The sequence below is a fragment of the Neofelis nebulosa genome, chromosome 12 (assembly GCF_028018385.1).
Source record: "Neofelis nebulosa isolate mNeoNeb1 chromosome 12, mNeoNeb1.pri, whole genome shotgun sequence".
NCBI lineage: Eukaryota > Metazoa > Chordata > Mammalia > Carnivora > Felidae > Neofelis > Neofelis nebulosa.
In genome coordinates this window covers 33,588,897-33,605,895 of record NC_080793.1, presented here as the reverse complement: position 1 = coordinate 33,605,895, position 16,999 = coordinate 33,588,897, and the positions used below count along the sequence as shown (strand labels likewise).

Sequence of the window (16,999 nt, the reverse complement as noted above, 5' to 3'; positions counted from 1 at the left end):
ACCATTGAATCAATGAGAAATTGGCTGTCCCACTCTGGTCTCCTGCTCTAGGGGAACAGGACTCCTAGCTGGACAGCACTGGCTCCCCAGAGCTTTCCCTGACCCCCTTCCCACACCTGGGGGTGGAGTGGATTCACATCCTCTAGGACAACCTTCCCATGCTTTGCGTGCCTCTACTGCAGTTCTTACACTACACTGTCATTCACTTGTTCCGATAACCGTCTTGTCCTGTGCGCAGTGGGTTCCTCCTGTGCACAGGACCCCTGGGGCACCATAGCAGTGAGATGCTGCTTCAGGTGAGCTAGTGTGGGTCCGTTCAGCTGCACTGCACAGAGCTCCGTCTGGGGCTGGGCCAGAAGCAATAGTGTCTGGAGGTCCAGGGAAGGGCCTGCAGCTGCCAGAGCTGTAACCAGGGGCTGAGGAGGGGGCACTGTGGGAGTTTCTAGGAAAGTGGGTGGCTTCTGAGGTGGTCTGGGAGCCATAAGCCTGAGGTTTAGGGTCAGGATTCAAGTCTCTGGGTTAGGGACTCCAGGGGTCCTGAGGGAATGGGCTGCAGAGCTGGGACTGACACCAGGAGGGGGTCAAAAGCCCTTCCCTGCTGGCTCAGCTGCCCAGGACCACCGGAGCTGAGTCCTCTGAGCACCCTGGGGAAAGGCAGCACCATGGATCTGGGGCCATGTCAGCTGTGGAGAGCAGAGACGGTTGGGAGTGGGGAGCCAAGCAAGGCATTGTAGGGATACCCTGTTTCTCTCACTTCCTAAAGGCAGAAGTGAGAAGCTCTGAGAAGTTAAGATACAAAGAATGAAAAATAATGTTTGATTTAGAAATTGCTGTAACCTTCTTAGGGAACCTTCTTCTTAGGTAAGGGGCTGCCAGACTTTCACACAGGGCTTGTGTGACTCCCGCAGGAGAGGAGACATGACCTTCCTCGTGCAGAACAACTGGTTTCTGCTTCCATTCAGCTGCCCAGGTCTATCTGTCTGACCCCATGGACAGGCTGACATCCAGAAGGCATGTTGAGTAACTGAGCTCACATCTTACCAAACCACTTGGATTTGACTTTCTGGGTAAAGAGTTATCACCCAGTTTCTTTGAAGATAGGCTATTCCTATCACCTCTGGGAGGAAAGCCCTCAGTCTCTGCATCCTGTCCCCACAGTGAGGAACCCCAGCTGTTTCACTTATCCTTGGAGCCAGTGGAGTGGAAAGGCTGGTGTATCATATCCTTGAAGAAATGAGAGATGGGAACTCATAGTTTTTACTGAGAACCTGCTGTGCACGGACATGGTCTTAGGCCTTTTACATATGTCACTGTGTGTGTATGCATTTGCTTACAACAGCCCAGAGACATAAAGCTTTACTGTCCCCAAGCCCCAGAAGAGGAAATGGAGGTTCAGCTGCCCTACAGCAAGAATAACGGACCTCTCTGAGCTCTTTATATCCCACCTTTCTGGAGATGCCCAGAAAATGTTGGTGCTGCCTTTTCAGAACTGGGGTGACAAAACCAAAGGCCACTGGAGCTGGTCTGGCCACCAGGGGCTTTCTGATCTTTCAGATGCTCCTTTTCCATGCCAGTCTCTACAGGTGACATCAGCTGGAACATCTGGAGGCCTGGCCCTGGTATCCAGAGGTGATGGCCCCATCCTGGCCCAGTGGCCACTCAGTGGTTAGGGAAGAGCGAGGCTGCTCATTCCCTGTAAGGGAACTGTGAACCCAGCCGAGAGGACGTGCTGGCTGCACAGGTCTGCCCGTGAAGGGAGCCAACGCAGTTGGTTGTAGGGAATCTGATGAAAATAATCAGCTGCAAGCTCCTAAAAAACAAACAGTCCGTGATCCAGAGGTTTGAATAACAGCCCCCTCAGCCAGATGGCCACAGGAGGCATGCCAGGGAGAGAAAATGATCTCCTGCCCTGAATTTCCTCTTTGTTCTGGACGTCATTGGCCTCCACCCCTCTCGTGCGCCAGCCACCCAGACAGAGTCTTGTGTTCAGGGAGCTTAAGGAGGCTTTCCCCAGATTAGGATTTGGGGACAGGGAATCCAGGAAAAAAGCGGCTTTCTTGTCCCAGCATGAGTCACCAGAGGCGGCAGGAAGCACACAGCTGTCTGCATCTGGTCCTGGAATGCTGCTTCTTCCTCGGAGGACACTCCCAAGAAGCCCGGGACCCTTGTGGGTGCAGAGCAAGAGGTCATAAGCAGGGCTGCCTTGTGTGGGACTGAGCCTCTGGACACCTTGGTTCCCTTCAGTAGACCTTCCCATCTGAGCCGTTGGGAAGCTGAGCATAAGCTTGTTGCCTCGTTAAATTTCAACTGTGCCTGGAGTGAATGGTGGCCAGTGAGTCCTGCCAAACTCAGCCTCCCTATGGCTCCAATAAGAGCATCTGTGTAAGAGCATAGCCAACATGGGTTTGAATCCTTGCCCTGCCACTGTATGAACTTGACCACTTATTTGACCTCTCTGAGCCTCAGTTTCTACTTCATTGAGTTTTAGTGAGACCAATACGTAAAGAAATTATATTTTCACTGCATGTAACACAGTATCTGGCACACAGCAGGCATTCAGTAAACATACCTCCCTCCCAGCCCTCTTGTCCAGAACTTTTTGGTACTAATTTCTTCTATTATCCACTCCTAAATGCTTTCACTGATCCATGATACAATATTTCATTCCTGGCTTTTGGCAAATCTTCTAGGTACAATCCTCTCCTGTTTTCTCTGAATGGATTCCCATCTCTCCATTGTTATATTAGCTACTCTGTCTGCCAGTATGTATTTTGACTTGCTGAGCTGCTACAGATTCTGTTTGGAAGGAAACTGGGCAGTGCATAAGTGCCGTGATTTTGCACTAGGCTCATTTAACTTACAAAGTTACTTAGAGCTTTCCTCCCAGTATATAATGTAATGCCACTTAAAAAATATTCACGACGACAGACAAATCTATTTATATGTAGTAATGTTATGGAGCATAGTAGTTAGGATGAGCTGGGGCTTGCTGCAGTAACACACAACTCCCAAATATGAAAGGCTTAAAAGAGTCAGGGGTCATTTCTCACTCATGCTACACATCCATTGTAGGTTGTGGGGTTTCTGCTCTATACTGGCCTCTCTTGGATAGTCAGAGTTCACCATTTGGAATGTTGTTGGTCACTGTAGCATAGGAAGGAGGAGATGAAGAATTGTTTCCAAGTATTTTAAAGCTTTGCCTGGTAGTAATGCACATCACTTCACATTTCATTGTCCCAAGCAGGTAATGTGGTCTCTCCTAAGTTCAAGAAAGCAGGGACATCCAATCCTATTGTGTTTGCAGGTGGAAAATAATCAGAAACATTGGTGGACAATGCTAATGTCTACCATATAGAAACTCAATGTTTTAAAAAGAATAGAGAGTTAGGCAAGAAGGAATTCTTGAATTCTCCACCCCCACCATTTACCACTAGAGATTTGCTAGTCACTTTAAAAGCAGAAAATGCCCAAACATTTGCATATAGAAGTTCCTTTTGTCCCTGCCTTCATTTTATTTCAGTGGTCCTCAATTTCTAGTTTGCATAAGAATTGTTATTTGACATTGGGCAACATGGTATATGCAATCCTAGAGAGTTTCAAAGTGTTTTGAACATATGCAATTTCCCTGTTTGTGCTGAATTCTGAACCTAACCTATTTTGGATGTGACTATAGTAATTAATTCATACTAATGCCTGAATTCATTGTTTTTTTTAATTTTCTTTAATGTTTATTTATTTTTGAGAGAGAGAGAGAAAGCGTGCATGGGCAAGTGGGGAAGGGGCAGAGAGAGAAGGAGACACAGAACCTGAAGCAGGCTCCAGGCTCTGAGCTGTCAGCAGAGACCCTGAAATGGGGCTCGAACTCACAATCCATGAGATCGTGACTTAAGCCGAAGTCAGACGCTTAACCTACTGAGCCACCCAGGCAGGCACCCCTAAATTTATTATTTTTAAAACCACTTTATTGAGGTATGACTGACATACCATTTTGTATGTATGACATGCGAAAAGCTGCCCATGTTTAGTGTATACAATCTAATGAGTTTCAAGATAAGTATACACCCATGCAACTATCACCACCGTCTATGCCATAACCATATCCTTCCCCTCCCAAACTTTCCTCCCACCCTCTTCAACTGCCTGAATTTAATTGTTCCAATGTTTTATCCCCTTTTTGCTCTTCTGTGCTACACTTGCAACCTGAGGGGCGACTCCATCCCTGAATCCAATTGCAGTTAGCATCTGTTTGATTTTGTGTCTATTTACAGGTACTCATTCTTACCAAAACTCTAAAAAAGTCTTTCACATGCATTATGTCATTTAACAGTTCTCACCATAACCCTGAGGTGCTGGTTTATTAAGGGAACACTTCCATTATACTGATGAGCTAATAGAGGCTAAGAGAGGTTAAGTGACTTTCCCAAAGACACAGAGTACAGATGTGTTGAAGTCAGGTTCAGAGGCTCAGGTACCACAGACTCCTCGCGCCACTGCTATTCCTATAGCCAGGGCTTTGTGCTCAGTGGAAGCCTGGCTTCCGCAGGGATTACTACTCTGGGCACACAACATTTCTGGAGCTGGACGTCCAGGAATTCCTGTCAATTAGGCATTTGTTCACAGAATAAACATTTCCCTGAAGAGCTCACCACAGCTGGCCAATGTCGTGGCCCTGCCATGGTTCTGTCTCAGGCAGTGAGATACCCGTTAGTCGTGGAGGCACGACAGTGTGAGGTACACGTTCACACATAAACTGTACTGTAAGCGTGTAATATGTGTTAAGTGTGCAAGCCGTGTTCTGTGGGGGATCGAAGTCTTTGTAGATCTTTTTTGATTTGTAGGGTCCCCCAATACAATACAGAATGCCCAGTTAAATTTGAGTTTCAGATAAACAATTATATTTTAGCCTAAGTACGGTCCAGATATACTAACAAATGATTTGTTGTTCATTTGGGCACCTTACGTTTTTACTGGCTAAATCTGACAACTACATCTGTGTGCATGTATGTCAGTGTAAATAGACTTGCTTGTTTACGGCCCAGGGCACATCTGAGTATGTGTGTGTGTGTCTGTATCTGTGTGTCTCTGTGTGTGTATGGGTTCTGTGTGCATGTGTATCCTGGCTGATAAGAAGTCAGAAGGGTGGTTGGGAATTAATGGCTTCACCACCCACAGCTCATTTCCTACTAGGGCAACCCTGCTGGATCAAGAGAGGCCAGGATGGGCCTTGAATGCCAGGCCAGAGAGCGTGGACTTCCTCCGGAGGGCAATGAGGAGCCATGGAAGGCTCTAAGCTAAGGAGAGGGCAGATTTGGATGTGTGCTAGAGGTGTCCTTCTGGCTATTTGCAGAGAACTGGAGAGGGCCCCACAGGAGGGAGGCTGGGAGTCACTTTGATGAGACAGGTGAGGATCTGGGCTCAGGCCTTGGCAGGGGAGATGGAGGGAATGAAGCCAGCTGTGGGATTTGCTCCTCATTCCTGCAGGGGTGAGCGATGGGGGAGTCGGAGGTGATGCTCAGGCTTCTAGCTTGGGCACCTGATGGACTACAGGCTTCTTGAAGGTTTATCTTCGTTCCTCCCTCATCTTCAATGTGAGGCACCATGCCTGGCACATAACAGATGCTCTGTGGGTGTTTGTGCCCTGAATGCATGTGTGTTTGAATGAGAGGAATGGGGAACGCAGCAGGATGTGGGGGGCGGGGGCGGGGAGGAGGAAAGGTCTGGGAAAGAAGCTGACCTCAGTCATTTGGGGAGACCTTGGCTTGAGGTGGCAGCGGACCTCCCAGGGAGATGTCCAGGAGGTAGTTGGCCATAGGACCAGCTGAGGAGAGGGGTCCAGGCTGGAGAAACAAATTCAGGGGGTTGTGCGTAGGTAGGAAACCAGACCACTGGAATCAACTCCCTACAGGACATGGTGAGGAAGATGAAGGCAGCAGCTATAGAAGGAAGCTTGGGGGGAAGTGGCATTTAAGGAGCTGGAAGGAGTATGAGAGGGTTCATGGTTCCCCCTCACAGGGCTGCTGGGGGCTATGCGAAGTACCCACTGGGTGGGAGATCCACGAGAGCCAGGCAAGGGGTGGCAAACAGAACATTTAACAGACACTGGCCAAGCAGATCAGGCTGGGCCACCGATGGACGCCAGGTTTTCTGGGCTCCCGGTTGTGTTTGAGCCCACTCCTAAGTAGTTGGATCATAGGGATGTCGGGGGAAGGATGGGAAGAGGGCCTGGGGAAGCTGGGGCAGGGATGGGCGCCCAGGGACTCAGGGCAGCTGTTCTGTACCAGCTAGAACAGAAACATGTAAATATTTTGATAAGTGGGACAGTTCTGTAGGGACATCCTGGCTGCATGTCAGCCCTGGGGACTGGCAGAATCTATTTCATTCATTCCTGGCTATGGCCCCACATTAGAATAGCACCCAGCCGTGAGTAAATGACAGTTTCCATCAGGTCCTAGCACACTTCCTGGCATATAATAGGTGCTCAGTAAATGCGCTTTTTAATCTTTTCAGGGAGTAAAGATGCCTCCATAGTTCTAGGGAATTTCCTTCCCTGAGCACAATTTTTCTATTTTAAGGAATCAAATTTCCTTTCACTTGCAAAGATCTGTCTTTTCTGCCATTGAAGTCCAGGGAATTTCAAAGGCACTGGCTGGCAAGCTTGCTGCGGATCATGGGACAGTTGGAGCCCAAGTGAACAATGGCCCAGTCTCAAGGGATGGTTCCTGTCAGGGTCACCCCTCTCGTGGCCTCCCCTTCCTTCCGACAGCCCTGTCATCTGTCGGGAATTAGGGGCTTCTCCCGGGCCTGGCACACAGTCCATGCTGTGTAAGTGTTTGCTGTGATTATTTTTCTTATTACTGTCCCTGGGCCTGGTGTTTCCTCAAATTGAATCATTTCTGTGACTCTAAAGTTTAGTTTATTTTTTTTTTATCCGAGCCTCAGACTAATATCTCAATGGCTTTGGATCCCCAAAGCCAGGCTGTCTTGCGAAGACTAATTCCAACACAATCCCTTTCCGGTGATTTTTAAACACTCACACCGCAGAGGAAGGTAAGCTTCCTTCAAGAGCTCACTTAGTTTAGATAAATACTTGGCCTGTGGATATACGAATGATCCTAAAATATACCTTTGTCTAGGTGTTGGGTCTCAAAAGGAGTTTTCAGGATTCGGCGCATATTCATCAGTGATTGATTTGCCCACCTAGCCGTTGCTGCTAGAATGTCAATGAGGACAGAGCTTGAGGCCCGTTTTGTTCACTGTTGTAGACCCAGAGGCGGAACAGTGCCTGTCACATCATAGGTGCTCAGTGCATATTTGTTGGATGAATGAGTGAATGAATGAGTTACTTCTCTGTGCCAGGACGCCTGGCATTGGAAAGCCAAGGTAGGACACAATCCCTGCTGTCCATGGGCCTGTGGTCTTGTGGAAGGACTCCCCATCCCCATGACATCTACCAAAAATAGAAAGCAGGTCAGCATGGCTGCCCGTGAGGTACATTCATGCCTTGCTGTCTAGAGACGGGTAGCGGTGGCATTGCTGTTGGGAATACCCGAAAGGGCATTTGAGCTGGGTTTGATTTCAGCAGGAGTTGGTGGCAGGGAAGCAGAACGAGCCAAGGTCCAGAGTGGGAGGTCTTGGTATAGGAGAGGAAGTTTCAGGAAGGCCACTGGTTGTGTGGGTCACAGGGTATCAGCTCCTGGAGGGCAGGGGCTGTGTCTGTCTGGTCCATCTTCTGTGACACAGAGTCTGGCACATAGTAGGCTCTTAGGAAATCATAGCACAAGAGAGGGAATGAATGACAGGAGATGGAAGGAAAAATGGGACCTGGAAATCTCTTTTGGAGGTTTGTTCAGCAACTTCAGTTGATTGTCTTCCAGACTGGAACTGTAGATGCTCGTGTCTGGGAGGAACCTTAGGTCCAACCCCTACCATGTCCTTAACACCCCACCAAGTGATCATGGAGTTTGGGCTGGGATGCCTCTCAGTGATGGAAAGCCCCCTCCTTCCCACACAGCTGGCCCTTTTATTTCTGTATAGATGTGATGGTTAGAATAGCCATCCTTATGTTAACCACAGAGGAGTAGCAGGGATATAGCCCTGAGCTTGGTTTGGCTCTTGGCCCTGCCCCTGACTCCTACAGTTCTTTGGCAGGGCTGCTAGAGCCAGTGATTACAAATGTGGGCTCTGGTGTCTGACAGAACAGAAGTTACTTGACATCTCTGTGCCTTCATTTCCTTACCTGTAATTGGCATTTAGTAATAATACCTACCTCGTAGGATTCTTATAAGGATTAAATACATCCTAATGTATTGGCTAATACATGCAAAGTTCTTAGTGCCTATTGGCAAATTAGTAAGTGCTCAATAAAAGTTGGCTATGATTTGTAGTGTTATTGCCTCCTTTCTGGCTCTCAGTTTCTTCCTCTTTATAAAGGGAATAGAAGCCCTTCCCTGGCTGTCTTGTGGATTGTGTAAGTACCCAGAGAGAGAAGAGTGTGAAGGCATCGAAGAGGGGAGGCTTGTGTAGCTGTGGCATTTGCCTTGGAAGATCTCACCAGCATGGCTGGCCCCCTCAAATCACTCCCACCCCACCCAACTCCTGAGTTTTCTCTCCACCTTTAGGGGCTAGGTTTCTGTCCCTTGCCATCCTGCATCTTGACCTCTAAGATATATATTTAGAACAATCCCTCAAGGAGAGGAAGGGGGACATGAAGGGAAGGAAACAGGCAAAGTGCTCTCTTTCAGCAGTGCCTTGGGGGACTCAAGGCTCAGGCTTTCTGACCCCTTTGCAAGGGGGGCTCACCCAGCCTTTGAAATAACCACTTCCTCTCTCCTGGCTTTTTCAGATCAGAGAGGTGGGAGGGGGTGTGGAGATTCAGTTCCTGGATGAGCTGAACAGGAGGCTGCAAGCTTCCCTCTGATGTGTGACTTTTCTCGAGGGGCCCTGGCCCTGGAGACAGTACTCTGGGCTGCGGCGGCTCCTCTTGGAGTCTGCCTTGGACTCACCGCTGCCCAGCTGCCACTGACCACATGGATTGCTTTTAAGGGGTTTGGCTGACCTTCAACATAACTGAGATGCTGTCAGAGCTGGAAGAAGCTTTAAGACTCTTTCAGCCAGTAGTTCCCAGGTTAGGGGACCTGGGCACTGGGGGTCCTGAGACCATTTCCAGTTCTTTCACAAACCCCAAAGGCACAGCAGATGGCCCCTGTGTGTACTCACAGGCTTCTAACAATATCAGGAATCTCTGTGTTTTCCTGAAATCAACTCAGGGTGGTACCTTGATGTTGCTAGATATAACAACAGCTTTTCATTGAGCTTATCCTCTGCCATTAGCTGGGCACAGCCCTTGACACACATCATCTCACTAATCCCCAACCCAGTAAAATGGGGATGTTGTATGATCTCTGTTTTACTTATGGAGAAAGGAAGGGTGCAAGATGCCTGAGGCCACATGCGCAGTCAGCCAGGATTCCAACCCAGGCGGACTGATTCCCCAGCCCCAACCCTCAGCCACTAGGAAACAGTTTCCTGGAAGCTCACTCGTGTGCTTTTCAATATTGCAAAAGGGCAAACATACTCGTCCTTACTCAAGAAAGGCTATTGGTAGAGAAACTTTCAGATGTAAGTAAAAGATGAAGGAGGCATAATCTGAGGCGTGGTGGGATAGGTGGGAACCAGCCACTTGTGTTGTAGAACGAAGGCCAGAGAAGTGAGGGTCTCACCCAGGGTCTTCTTGGGAACTGGCAGCTGGGACGAGAGTTTGTTTCACTCCAAGCGATAGGAGAACACCTTTGGCTAGTCAGCAACCAGGGCCACAGAGGGGTTCCCATAGCTGATGGCTCCTGCCTGTGCTGGCATATGCCTGTAGCTCTGCCTGGCAGGGTCTCTGAGCTCCCCCCTGCCCTGCAGACTGCTCCCCAGCAAGGGTCAGACCACACACCCTGATAATTCTCCACCGGTCCCCACCTACCTCCCACCAGCTCCACAGTGCTTTGGCCTTGCCAGACCACAGGGCTGTTGTATGCTGGAGGGGCCGGCAGTATTTGTCTTCAGCAAACTCTTCCTTTGCCACTGCTGCAACTCCTAACTTCACACTTGTGCATGCACTTCACAGTTTGCAAAGTCCTTCCACATCTACCATTTCGTTTGAGACACAAGGCTGTTCTGGGAACTGGGCAGGGTAGGATAACACCTCCTTTTACAGAAAAGGAAAAGGAAGTTCTAAGAGGCAAGGTGCCTTGTTCAAGGTCATATGCTCAGCTAGGCGAGAGAGCCAGTAGGAGCCAGAAGGTGGAGCCGACTAAGCCTGGTCCACCTCACCAGACAGCTTCTCCCCTTTGAGGAGTGAGGACTCTTGGAGAGCAGTGAGTATGGTGCTAAGGCAGGTCCTGCAAAGAGCTTTATATATAACGATCTGCATCACCGTTAAGGGATAAATCTTTCTTCCTGTAAGGGATAAATACAGGTACCTTGATTAAAACAGTTAAAGCTGTGTCAACCGAGGTTTCAGGCCTGTACTGTGAGAACTCAGGATGTGACGAAAGACACAGATGTTCCAGTTGGAAATGATTTATGTCTCAGATCCATGACTTTATCACTGTGACCCTGGAAAGACAGTTCACCATCTGGGCCTCCGTTTGTATCCATGTACAATGAAGGTGACCACAATACCTACTTTGCTACTTATAAACAAGTAAGGCCATCATGCAAATTCCTCTGAGAGATTTTAAGAAGTGTTACACAATGATTACATGTGACAATGAATTTTCAGAAACAGGGAAGGCAAAGGAAATTCACATTTATAAGCTAATGATTATTAACTGCTTCCTAAGTAATTTACATAGATTGTTCCATTAACATGAACAAGAACCTTGAAGAATCTGGTACCAAAATCATCATCACTGAATAGATGAGGGCACTGAGACCCAGAGATTTTAAGTAACTGGTGGCAAATGGCAGACGCAGGATATGAAATTTTGGTAATTTAGTGCCAGTGGATAAGCGCTTTAACTGCCGGGGGCATCAGAATCACCTGAAGGGCTGGATAAAACATGAATTGCTGGGCCTCATTCCAGAGTTTCTGACTCAATGGGTTTGGGGTAGGGCCTGAGAATTTGATTAGATTTGGGGTGGGACTGAGAATTTGATTTCTTTAAAAAAATTTTTTTTTAATATTTTATTTATTTTTGATAGAGACAGAGCACAAGTGGGGAAGGGGCAGAGGGAGAAGGAGACACAGAATCCGAAGCAGGCTTCAGGCTCCGAGCCGTCGGCACAGAGCCTGACGTGGGGCTCGAACTCACAAACCACGAGATCATGACCTGAGCCGAAGTCGGACGCTCAACTGACTGAGCCACCCAGGTGCCCCGAGAATTTGATTTCTAACAAGGTGCTTCTTTGATTTCTGTCTCAGGTGATACAGATGCTGCTGGACTGGGGGCCACACTGTGAGAACTCTGCGGTGCACAGAATTCTCCTGGTATTTCCCATTTCACCAATGGCCAAATCTGGGCCTTCTGAGCCTGTTTGCACAGCTTAGCTGGCCACCCATGTGCACTAGATTCTTGATTTATGTCATGTAGACGTATGTTATGCTAATGGACAAAGTGGCTGAGTGGCCTTACTCCCTCAGAAACCAAGTGAGAGATGTTGCTCTGTGCTCTATGGCCTTGCAGGTGCCCGAGTTCTTAGAGCTGTAGCTTCTCAGGCCCTTCCCCAGAGCCAGCCATCAGAGGGAGGGCCATTTGTCTCAGGAAGGCACAGAGAACAGATTCACAGGCTACCTCTTCACTCCCATCAGTCTTTCCTTTTAAGCTGCTCACACTTGCGGTTTTGTGAAATAATCTATGAATGGGGAGATCAGGCTCAGTCTGCAAAAAGAGAAAGCACAGACTGAGGAGACTTAAATTTAATTAAAGTTAATTAAATTTATGTTTTTGAAAAGAAGGAAATGACTTCTAGAAGAATAGATGCATTTAAGAAAATAAGGGTTGAGCCAAAAGCAGGGGTAATAGGAACAAGAAAGTGAAAACCAAGGGCATATGGTTATCTAATTGTTCTGCAACTCTATTTTTGAAAAGACTGTGCTTTTTCCACTGAACTACCTTTATATCGTTGTCAAAAGCTACCTTTATGTCTTCGTCCAAATGTAGAACTGCCAAAACAATGTTGAAAAAGAGTAACATCACAATTTCAAAACTTAGTACAAATCTACAGCAAACAAGATGGTGCAGTACTATTGTAAAGATAGACATCTATGCAGTGGAACAGAATTTGAGAGTCCAGAAAGAAGCCTTCACTTTTATGATCAATCGGTTTTCTGCAGTGGTGCCAAGACCATTCAATGGGGGAAAAACAGGGTCTTCAACAAATGGCATTGGGACAGCAGGATATTCACATGCGAAAGAATGAAGTTGGACCCCTGCCTCAATGCCATATACAAAAACTAACTCAAAATGAATCAACGACCCAAACATAAGAGTTGAGACTAGAAGACTCTGAGAAGAAAACAACAGGGGAAGTCTTCATGCCCTTGGATGAGGTCATGGGCTATCTCTCCACTGATTTAGGTCTTGCTTAATTTCCTTGGCAGTGCTCTATAGTTTGCAGTACAGGCCTTCACCTCTTTTGCCAGATTTGTATAGCTATGCATTTTGTACCTTTTAGGCTGTTATAAATGACAGTGTTTTTAAATTTCAAGTACCAACTTTTTATTGCTGGTGTATAGAAATAAAATTGATTTTTGTGTGTTGATCTGATATCTTGCAACCTTGCTGATCACACTTCTTGGTTCTAGTAGCTTTAGAGAAGATTCCATCAGAATTTCTCTATAGACAATCATGATGGCATCTGTGCATAAAGGCAATTTTACTTCTTTTCCAATCTGGGTGCCTTTCATTTCTTTTTGTAGCTTAAGGAACTAATGAGAACCTCTGGTACCTCACAGAGGAGCAGTGAGACATGCTCACTTTGTTCCTGGTCCTTTGAGGAGAGGGACCAGTTTTGACCATTAAGGAAGATGTTAGCAGTGGGTTCTGTGGGTGCCCTTTGACAGATAGAAGAGCCCTCCTTCTATTCCCCTTCTATTCTTAATATGCTAAGACTTTCAATGAGGAATGGTTCTTGGATGTTGTCGGTATCTACTGATACAGAAAATACAGCGATCATGCATGGGAGAGTCCAAACTCAGCAGTCGCCTCTGCTTTTTCTCAGAAAGAAGGAGAAGAGAAGAAAGAGCCCCGCCCAGTGAAAGAAGGCTGTCTTGGGCAACTGAGCTTGCCCCTTTTCCACTCTGCACCTCACTCCTTGACTGATATTCCTAGATATCAGTCTGATATTCAGACCCTTCCCTGTGGACTCCAAAGCCAACGCTCTTTCCTCTACACCAAACTGTTTAAAGACTTTGATTTTGGAACTCTGCCTGGCCAAGGCCCTGAAAATGGATAAAACCTCAGATTCCTCAATAATATAACAGTACCAACCATTTACTGAGCCCTTTTGGAATATCAAGAACCAGGGCTGGGACTAGGGTGAAGTGGGTGAATCCTCCGTGGGTGCAGAATTTAAAGAGATACCTACAGGACTACAGATGCCTCACCTGCCTCACCCTCATCCAGGCCCTGCAAAGAACAGTGCCATATAGTCTGTTTGCATCTACTCCCTACATCCTCAAACAACCCTGCAGTGGTAAGTGCTAGTATTCTTAGTTTACAGACGAGGAAGCAGGATCAGAGAGGTGAAGTTACTTAACCAAGTAATAAGCTGGCATGTGAGACAAAGACTGTTCATGCTCCGTCTGTGTGCTTAATCAGTGGTTCCCAACTCTAGTGGGTCAGAACTACCTGGAAGGTTGGTTAAAACACTGATGGCTGGGCGCCATCCTACAATAACTGATTCAGTAGGTCTGCTGTGTGGGTAGGAGAGTTTGCATTTCTCACAAGTTCCCAGGTGGCGCTAATGCTGCTGGTCTAAGGACCACACTTCGAGAACCACTGCACTATATGTCATACTTTTTTTTCTCTGTAACCTTTGTTCATCAGATCCCAGGGGCACAAAGATTCTAAGAGTAAAAAAAGAGAAGTCTGAGAAAACACTGCCAGATCCTTCTAGTTTGTGAAAGGAAAGAAAGCATCAACTTCTCAGGACAGGACCAAGAGTTTCTATGTCATCCATGAGTGTGTTGGAGCCCCAACCCCATTCCAGAAGGCTTCACACAAAATCAGCGAGCAGTTATGACTTGAATTGTGGGGTGAACTGACTGGTCGTGATGGGGCCTCTGTAGAGACTTATTCATCCTGAAAGAATGCCTGACATTTATTCTGAAAGGCGTCTTTCTATAGACCCTCAATCCTTGTAGCACAAAATGGCACTTTTTTCTAAATATATTTCAAATGTTTTCTAATTTATTCTTAGACATCTATATCAAGGGGACATGGTACATCACTTTTTCAAGTCTTTGAGTAAGAGCCATTGCAAAATAATAAGGGGAAGGGGGAATCAACACAGAGCTATTCACCATGTTATTAAAAAAAAAAAAGTAAACTTAAACCAGTTTTGGCAAAATCTCCAAACTCTGACCATGTGACAACATTCCAGAGTTGACCCTCGTGTCTGAGGAGTTAAATTTTTCTTTAAGCTCCCAAATCTTTGGACCCTAAAACCCTCTTCCAGCTGCATTTGGCCCAAAAGTGCAATAAGGAAAAAGCTGATTTTATTCATTTACTTGAATTTTATGGTGAGTATCACAAGCCCCCATGGCAGGAATTCACAGCCTTGGCTGCACACTGGAGTCACTTGGAGAGTTTCTAAGAATCCCTTCACCTCTGGCCATGCCTGAGACCAAGCACTTCAGAATCTCTGGGAGTGGGATTAGGCATGAGTGTTTTTGAAACCCTCCAGGTGAGACTAGGGGCAGCCAGGACCAAGAAAGCCCGGCTTCAGGGAGAGCGAATTCTTAGTGCATCCCTACAGTCTTCTTCTGATTTTATACATTCTGTACATATGGACAAGGTCCCTTCCCAAAGCGTGGTACCAATTTACACCATCGTGGTGAATATAGGCATAAACTCCACCTTGGTGCCTTTGCCTGCATTGCTTGCTTGCTGCAATCTCCCTCCCGATTTGATTCATGTAGAACGTTGCTGTGATTGACTAGAGATGAACACAGATTCTTTTCTGTCTCTCCCATTGAGCAACAGAGTCTAATTCCCTGCCCTTGAACCTGGACTGGACTTAGTGACGTTTTGACCAATAGTTTGTGATGGAGGAGATGTTCTGAAACTTCTGAGCTAAGTTGCTAGAAGTCTTGCAGCTTTTGGCTAGTTATCTCTGAAGGCTTGCTCTGGGAGATGCCACCTGCCAACATGAGTCAGCCAACCACTCCAGGGACACTGCCACACTAGAGAAGCCTAATGCAGGAGCAGTGGTCAACACAAGCAGCTGAGCCCATTCTACCAGCCTCCCCAGGCATCAGACGTATGAAGGAACCCTTGGATCCTCTAGACTCATTTTCCAGCCAAATACCACTGAGTGCCCTGAGAGGCCATGAAAAGCAAAAGCATTTCTCAGCTGAGCCCTGCCAAAATTCTTGACCCATAAAATCGTGATCGTGAAATACAATAAAATGGTTTTTGTTTGAAGCTGCTAAATTTTAGGATATATTGTTGCACAACAATAGATAACTGGGATAGGTGCCCTTATGTTTCCTTTTTAAAAATTTTTTTAATGTTTATTTTTTATTTTCGAGAGAGAGAGTGTGTGTGCACACACATGCACGGGAGGAGCAGAGAGAAAGACAGAGAATCTGAAGCAGGCTCCAGGCTCTAAGCTGTCAGCACAGAACCCAGCGCAGGGCTCAAACCCATGAGCTGTGGGATCATGACCTAAGCCAAAGTCAAGTGCTTAACTGACTAAGCTACCCAGGCACCCCTGGGTTTCCTTTTTCTTTCTTTTTTTTTTTTTAATGGTGTTAAGAACTATGTTCTTTTGATTTCCATTTCCAGTTTGTATTTTCCTGGGTATTTGGATTTGGATTTGTGATTTGTCTTCACCTTTGCACACTAGCCTTGTCTTGTCCCTAGGTAGGACTTTGACTCCAGATTCACACTTCCATAGCAGGTCTGGGATCCTGCATGCCCAACTTTGCACTCACATTGCTGTGAAATGTGTTCCTGCCAAGGAGATTTATACACGAATAACCTTGAATTCCTTTCAATTTTTCCATTATTCTAAGTGTTCTGGATGGTAGAGGGAGAAAATGAGATTTGTTTTCTAAACCCAACACTCATATCCAGCTGATCAGGTCATACTGAGTGCTACAGATGAAATAAAAATGTAGAGAGATATGAAGCATCATTTCAATGCTCCTTGATAAGAAGCCCCCTGTCAGTGGATCCATAACCACCCAAAAACACAGAAATTGGAGAACTTTTAAACCCTGAATGCTTTCTATAGTAGTATAATTTGGGTTTTTTGTGTCTTGAACAAAACTGCCTTTTGCATATGTTATATATTTATTTCATAAAAAGTTAAAGCATTCTAAAAACACGTAATAATTTGGGCAATAAGATGGACAATTTCCCATCTTAATTACCCCTAACCTCTACTAATGTTTCTTCCTACTTAAAACATGAACAGTGTCTATTATTCCCTTCCCTGCTTTTTTAGGGAGTAAACTTTTTTTTTAAAGTAGAGATACAATAATATTAGAGAAATTTGAAAACAAGGTAAAAATTTATATGCCTACCACTTTGACATAGTGACAACTATATTTTTATGTTCCTTTCCTGTTTTTACAAATCATGTGTGTGCAAATTTTGTTCCAGACTTTCCTCACCCAATACTTTATCATAAGTATTTTCTGTGATCCTTCATAAACTCCATACCCATCATTTTTAATGGTTATAGAATATTTCTTCAAGGTTTATACCATAATTTACTTTACCAGCCTCTCTTTCCTTTTTTTGAATATTTGGGCTGCCTCCAGTTTTTCACTAAAGCAACT

The 16,999-nt window shown here is 46.2% G+C and overlaps 1 long non-coding RNA gene across 1 annotated transcript in view; it reads left to right on the top strand.

Annotated features, from left to right (window-relative positions):
- The window catches only part of LOC131491620 (uncharacterized), a 36,763-nt gene extending 20,895 nt beyond the window's left edge, over positions 1–15,868 (top strand). The window contains exon 4 of the long non-coding RNA XR_009251552.1: positions 12,150–15,868. This is a non-coding gene — a long non-coding RNA (uncharacterized LOC131491620). The remainder of the gene's footprint in view (positions 1–12,149) is intronic.
- Positions 15,869–16,999: the final 1,131 nt, after the last annotated feature.